This window comes from Gekko japonicus, unplaced genomic scaffold, assembly GCF_001447785.1.
Source record: "Gekko japonicus isolate JY-2015 unplaced genomic scaffold, Gekko_japonicus_V1.1 scaffold949, whole genome shotgun sequence".
NCBI lineage: Eukaryota > Metazoa > Chordata > Lepidosauria > Squamata > Gekkonidae > Gekko > Gekko japonicus.
In genome coordinates this window covers 22,339-29,673 of record NW_015176477.1, presented here as the reverse complement: position 1 = coordinate 29,673, position 7,335 = coordinate 22,339, and the positions used below count along the sequence as shown (strand labels likewise).

General features: G+C 46.9%; 1 non-coding gene across 1 annotated transcript; it reads left to right on the top strand.

The window, feature by feature from the left end:
- The first annotated feature begins 566 nt into the window (after positions 1-566).
- TRNAG-UCC lies at positions 567-638 on the top strand. The gene has a single exon. It is a non-coding gene; the product is annotated as a tRNA-Gly (tRNA).
- Positions 639-7,335: the final 6,697 nt, after the last annotated feature.

The following is a 7,335-nucleotide window of genomic DNA, read 5'->3' as shown; positions in this document are numbered from 1 at the left end:
TTCCGCCGTCCTCTGAAGTTGGCTCAATTTCATGTTCTTTGCATCTATGACACTGTCTAACCATCTCATCCTTTGCCGTCCCCGTCTTCTTTGGCCTTCAATCTTTCCCAGCATCAGGGTCTTCTCTAGTGAGTGCTCCCTTCTCATTTGGTGGCCAAAGTATTTGAGCTTCATTTTCATTATCTGGCCTTCCAGGGAACAGTCAGGGTTGATTTCTTTTAGGATTGACTGATTTGATCTTCTTGCAGTCCAAGGGACTCTCAAGAGTCTTCTCCAGCACCATAGTTCAAAAGAATCTATTCTTCGGCGCTCGGCCTTCCTTATAGTCCAACTCTCGCAGCCATACATGACTACTGGGAATACCATTGCTAGTGGCCATGATTACTCAGAAGAACCTCTACATGCAGAGGAAGAAAACCTTTGAATACCAGGAGGCAGCATCGGGGGATGGTCTTGGTCTCTATACCTTTTCGTTGGCTTTCCAGTTGGAAGGGGTTGGATGCTGTGTGATATGGAATGCTGGGGTACACGGACCACTGGTCTGTTCCAGCATTGCACCTCCAGGAGGGGCTGTGGGACAATGGTAGTGCATTTGCTTTCCATGCAGAAGGTCCCAGGTTCAATCCCTGGCATCTCCAGTTACAAGGGTCAGCTAATAGGTGATGTGAAAAAACTCTCTAACTAAGAGCATGAACAGTAGCTGCCATTCAGAGTAAATCATGATAGACCAATGGTTTTAGTATTAGTCATCTCCACGTGTTCACCCCTTATGTTCTTATGAAAAGGAGGAGGAGATTGGATTGATACCCACCCTTCTCTCGGCGTCTCAGAGTGGGTTACAATCTCCTTCCCTTCCTCTCCCCATGATAGACACCCTGTGAGATAAGTGGGGCTGACAGAGCTCTGACTAAGAACTGCTCTTGATAGAACAGCTCTGAGAGAACTGTGGCTTGCCCAAGGTCACCCAGCAGCTGCATGTGGAGGAGTAGGGAATCAAATCTGGTTCTCCCAGATTAGAGTCTGCATACTTAACCACTACACCAAACTGGCTCTCAGTTTGTACAGTATGTATAGGGACTTGGGTGATTGGGGCTCCTGCTTTGGTGAGAAACCTCCACACCCTTGCCAGCTGTGCCATCAGTTGCTCAGCGGGGGTAAAATGCAGGGGTAAAATGGGGGGTGATCAGCATTGCCGCAATTGGAAGTGACATCATTGCATTGGGTGGCACTCTAGCATTCACCCAAAAATCTATGGTTAAACCATAGAGATTTCAGCAAATGCTAGAGCGTTGCACCAGTTCGTTGACGACATTTCTGGGTTCTTCTGAAAGTGATATCATGGTATAAGTGCAAAGCTGCAAATGTGTGTTTTCACCTGAGTTTTGGCCACTGTGTGACACAGAGTGCTGGACTAGATGGGCCACTGGCCTGATCCAACATGGCTTCTCTTACGTTCATATGTTCTGAGGTCCCCACCCCAACCGGCTCTCCCACCATTTGCCAGCCAACTCTATGGGAAGCGTTTCTATGGACCAAGGCCATGGTGCCGAGGTAGGGCAGGTTAATTCTCCCTGGAACGTTGTTTGCCAATACACAATGATTCACTCCAGGGTGGTGGTGGAAAGTGCCATCGAGTCGCAGTTGACTTATAATGACCCCATCAGGTTGTCAAGGCAAGAGACAGTCAGAGGTGGTTTCCCATTGCCTGCCACTGCATTACGATCCTGGTATTCCTTGGAGGCCACCCATCCGAATACTAGCCAGCGCCTGTTTAGCTTCTGTGATCCGACTACCCTGGGCTATCCAGGTCAGGGATTCACTCCCTAGGTTTGCTTTTGGCTGTGGCTAGGTGAAACTATGTGCACGATATAGGTAACTCTCTTTCTCTCTCCTCTCACCCCGTTTTCCGTTTCAAAATACTTAAGTATAGCCTTGAAGTCAGAGTAGGAGCACACAAAGAGAACGAAACGTTCCTCTACTTGTTTCTAAGCACTCCCATGATTAAGGTACAATTCATAGCCATTCTTTCTCTAACACAGACTTTGACCCACTACACAACCCCAGGACTTGCTTACTTGTAGAATGACGAAGGGTTTGTTTTCTTGTTAAGAATGTGAAACTTATTCTACTGTTCGGAGCCGTGCTTTCAGCGGCGGGCTTTGGATTTCTCATCCCTGCTGTTCCAGCTCCCCAATCCCCATTCTGATTTTCACGGTGTGAATCAAACTTGTGATTCTTCATCTTTTTGTGTTTCCCTCATTCAAAGTTCCTCCCCTCCCCAAGCATGTATGCAATTTTCAAAATTATTTGTGCATCAATAAATAGTCAGGTGTTCCCCTGGCTCCCCCACCCCCAACTGTGCCTTCCCTGAAATCCATTGGAACCTCCACAGCCTGAACTTGGTCCTTTTTGCCTGTGGTGTCAGTGGATCCCTTGAGGAGGCTAAGAGGAGCTCTCATATTGCGAATGTTGCAGAAGCTTTGTGAAGCCATTTTTGTTTAGAAGGGGGCTTTTAAAGAGTGGGCTTTTAAAGAAGGAGGTTTTACAGAAGGGGCTTTTAAAGAGAGTAAGGGATACCTTACTGATAGTCCTTAAGCCCAAAATAGCTTACTGTTGATTTTCATTTTGGGATGCATTTTTTTTTAGTCTGTTTTTATGTCATGTTTTCTCTGGTTTGTATGTTAGGTTTCAATAGTGCCGGTTAAAACTAGTTCCGTAAACTGCCGTGGGTCCCCATTTGTCGACAAGAAAGGTATTTTAATTTAGTCGATAAACTGCAGATAAAACCTGCACAGCATGCACACTCGGTGCAAAGAAATCTGCAAAACCAATGGCAAACAGCAGAAGACCAGAGCAGCCGTCAAGAACGGAAACTGATATAAAAAGAAAGAAATTACATAATATTTGCTTACTGCTGTGTGAGGAGCGAGCCTGAATTCTCCCTAGAAGCTAAAAGGACTAAACTGAGACCATTGTAGTTTGGTCACATTATGAGAAGACAGGAGTCAGTGGGTGCTAGGAGATGCTGAAGGCAGCAGGAAAAGAGGAAGATCCAACAGGAGATGGATTGAGTCAATCAAAGAAGCCACAGCCCTCAGTTTGCAAGACCTGAGCAAGACTGTTAAGGATAGGACATTTTGGAGGTTGCTAATTTGTAGGGTTGCAATAAATCGGAAGCAACTTGATGGCACATAGCACACACACGCCCGCGAGGAAGAGGGGGAGGGGGGTTTCCCTCTGTGGGAATGAAGTTCCTTTCTTTTCCTGTGAAAATGGAGGCCCCTGCCACACAGGGGGAAATTGATGTGGGCAAAGTGCGGCTTTTGAGACATGCGGCGGGATCACACAGATCCCGTGAGCTGCCGCGCGGTTGCTCCCCGGCATGATCAGATGCCGGGGAGAAAGCCACGGCCACAGAAGGGAGCACGAGGCCGCCGGCTGCGCATGTGTGTGCATGCGTAGTTCGGCTGGGAGCCTCGATTGCTCCAGAAGACCGGCGATCCGACGGCCGCCCTTTATGCGGCATTTCCAGTAAGTCCTGCTCTGTAGGTGGTTTTTTTTACAGCGGATTTTCGGCCTGAAGGGCCGGATCGGGGACGGGTGCATGCCGCTTCCCAGATGTTGCAGTGAGATCGCGCCCGTTTGCTGCGCCCCCGATCCGTCCCTCTCCCGGGCCAAAACCTTCCGTGTGACCGGGGCCTCAGTCAGCTTTCGCTTGGAGAATTAAGCATGGAGGGTTATTTGGGGGTGTGTGTGTGCTGTGTAAGTGGGTTTCTCTAATGTACCCTTATTGGCTAATACTTGCATTCTTCCAGTAGAGAGACACCGAATGACAGATTACAAGCATTAAATAATATTAGAACACTAAAGCCTGGAGGGGAGAGACTGAACACCAAAAAGTTCCTCTCCATAGAAAAAGCCATGGCACAAAACACCACTTTACTGGTCTGGGTTGTCAAACAAACTGCTGATACGTTCTGTCAACTTACCTTCATCAGGGGAAGGTATTTTGTGTGTAAAGAAGTCAGGCAACTAGCCCCTTTCAGAATTAATTAGGCTCAGGCCCTGTTCTGGAAACAACTGTAATATTAACTTTTAAAAAAAAGGTCACAGCATCATCAACATTCCATTTCTAGGTCAACAAATGTCCTAAAGAAATAGCCTAGTATGATGCTAATCTTATACCCTGACAGCTATTAAGGAGGACTCGCGTCCCATTTATTTCAATGGGACCTACAAGTACATGTGCTTAGAATCATGACAATTGTACTTGATACATTCCTTGGAAATGACCCCCCCATTACAGGGACGCTTATCCAAAACATAGGAGGAAATCAGATACTTGTTAGCAAATCCCTCAACGCCATCTCCTCCTCCAATGTGAACAATTGAGAAGCAATTCTGAGTTAAATCATTCCTCTCCCTTCGAGTGATCCTCTAAATTCAGAGGTCCCCCAATTAGTTTAAGATTTCCCCCCCGCCTCGTGTCTCACTCTCACACAATCTCAGCACTGTGGCATCTGTTGTGAACCTGTGTGCCTCTATCTTGGTAACTACATATTGCTTTTCCCACCCCTCTAAGTATTTTTTGTTGTTGTTGTTGTTCTGCATCTTTGGGGAAGCATTTTTAAATCTGGTTGCTGTTTCAGGGTGTGAAGACTGTTAATAGATTTTTTTTGTTTTGAAGTGTGCTAAGTTTTTGCAAACTTATCAGCTGGATGTGAACAATATTCCTCCAAGGAAATAGATCTGCAATATTTTCCAAAAACACATCTAAAATAAGTTCATTTTTCTCAAAAGAATATGCTCCTTGTTTCTCAGATATCCACAGACAGGACTGGAAGTATTCCTGGAGTTTTAAGAACAAGATTCAAATCCAGTAGTCCCTTAAAGACCAACCGGAGATATAAGATTTCAAGAGTCAAAACTCCCTTTATCAGATACAACTTTTGTTAGGACCAGGGTTCTTTTCGTAGCAGGAACTCCTTTGCATATTAGGTGACACACCCCTAATGTAGCCAATCCTCCAAGAGCTTACAGAGCTCTTCTTACTGGGGCTACTGTAAGCTCTTGGAGGTTTGGCTACATTAGGGGTGTGTTGCCTAATATGCAAAGGTGTTCCTGCTACAAAAAGAGCCGTGGTTAGGATTTATAAGGAGCCTTGTGGTGGTGGAAAGTACCGTCAAGTCACAGCTGATTTATGGTTTACCCTGTAGGGTTTTCAAGGCAAGAAGAGACAAACAGATGTGGCTTGCTGTTGCCTGCCTCTGCATCATGACTCTGGACTTCCTTGGTGGTCTCCCATCCGAGTACTAACCAGGGCTGACCCTGTTTAACTTCTGAGATCTTATTAGGAATTCCAGTGCAAAAAGCGGAGTTAATAAACGCAGCAGAAGACTTGTATTAGCTTTTAAACAAGAAAGTTTCACTTCACTAATGAAGGAAGGGTCACTGGGAAACACTGCAAACGAAACAAAAGGATTATCGTCTTGACATCTTGACTCTCTAAAGTCTAAACCACATGTGCAAGCCCCAGGCGAGAGTTAGAACAAAGAGCGATACACGTTTTAAGCCTCCACCCCTGGGACATCTTCTGATCTATTGACTACCCAATTGGAGAAACCCATTGGGAGGGCTTCTAGTGTCCTGGCCCCAGTGCTGGACCTCCTGATGGCACCTGGTATTTTTGGCCACTGTGTGACCCAGAGTGTTGGACTAGATGGGCCATTGGCCTGACCCAATATTGGCTTCTCTTATGTTCTTAAATCTACCTAATTATGCATTTTATCACCTTGCTCTGGCGGCAAGTACGTTTATGGTCTGCTGTCGGGTCTCTCACTGAATAGCTAGGATATCAGCATGCATAAACAAACATGTAAATTCTTCCATGACTTCAGGGAGAGAACTTGCAGATTCCACCAGATCTGATGAGACTTGGCTAGGCTGGGCCACCCGGGTCAGGGCAAGGAGCCTTAGAGGGCACTCAGGTCAACCCTCTGCTCAGTTAGGTAATTTCCACACTTGGATCTCATCCCTGGTTTTATCAGAGTTCAACTCGTGACACAATACCTTGCATCAGAGGTAATTTCATGCTCATGGGGCTCGGCAGTGGAGCTGCAAGGCCGGCGGCCGGGACCGTTGGGGGTGGGGCGTGTGGCCTTATGACACACTTCCGGTGATGTCAGGGGGTGTGGCCTTATGCCACACTTCCGGTGATGTCATGAGGTGTGGCATATGCTAATGAGTTATGCTAATGAGTTCCCCTAGCTCTTTTTCTACAAAATGACCCCTGCCTTGCATTTATCCCTGGTTATAACAGCATCCATTTATCCCAGGACAAGTGTGGGGCAAAACCAGGGTGACCTCAGTGTAGTGTGGAAACAAAAAATACCCCGATATAATTACAGAGGTGAACTCGAGTATAGTGTAGAATGTAAGTTCAGGGACAGGGTTGAACCAGGATTTAAGGTCTAGTGTGGAAAGGACCTTAGAGAATTCAAAGGTAGATCATCCTTGACAGATATTTGTCCGGTCTGTGCCTGAAGACCTCCAGTGTGGAATAGCCTTTTCAGGTATTCGGTTCCACTGTTGAACTGCTGCCACTGCTAGGAAGCTTCTCTCAAAGGTGAACCAAAACCCACCCTTCTGTAACTTACATCCATTCGGTATAGTCACCATCTGGAGCAGAGGCAGCCACAAACACCTGCCAAATAGGTTTGCATTGAATTTTCGCAAAACTGTGCGTGCACAAAGACGCTGCAGCTTCAAAATGACTGGTGGCCACTGGTGTCAGCAAGGACTATTTGGATGAAAGGTAGGATTTTATTGCAACACAAGCCCTTATTTACGAATGATTTATCTTACTTGTGAGTGATCCAATAGTCTATTTAAACAATTGCCTGCTGAGCAGCACGGTGATGCAAAAAGGTTGAGGGGTATTAGAACGACGGGGCTGCGTGAGAACACTCATGCACAGAAAGCCAATCACACTATATATCATGGTCAGGGAGGAATACAGTGATGCAACCTGTTAAAGATTGGCCCCTGCCACACGGGGGGAAAAAGAATGGCCGAAGTGCGGCTTTTTAAAGCTGCACCAAAAGAGACATGTGGCGGTGGGATCAGATAGATCCCCTGAGCCACCACGCAGTTGCTCCCCGGCACGATCAGATGCCGGTGGGAAGCCACTGCAGGGAGAACAAGGCAGCCGAACTGCGCAGGTGTGCGCGTGCGCAGTTCCACCGGGAGCCTCGATTGCTCCTGCAGACGGGCGCGCTGGCAATCTCACGGCCGCACTTGCTGCGCCGTTCCAGGTTGGTGCTACCTTTTACTTGG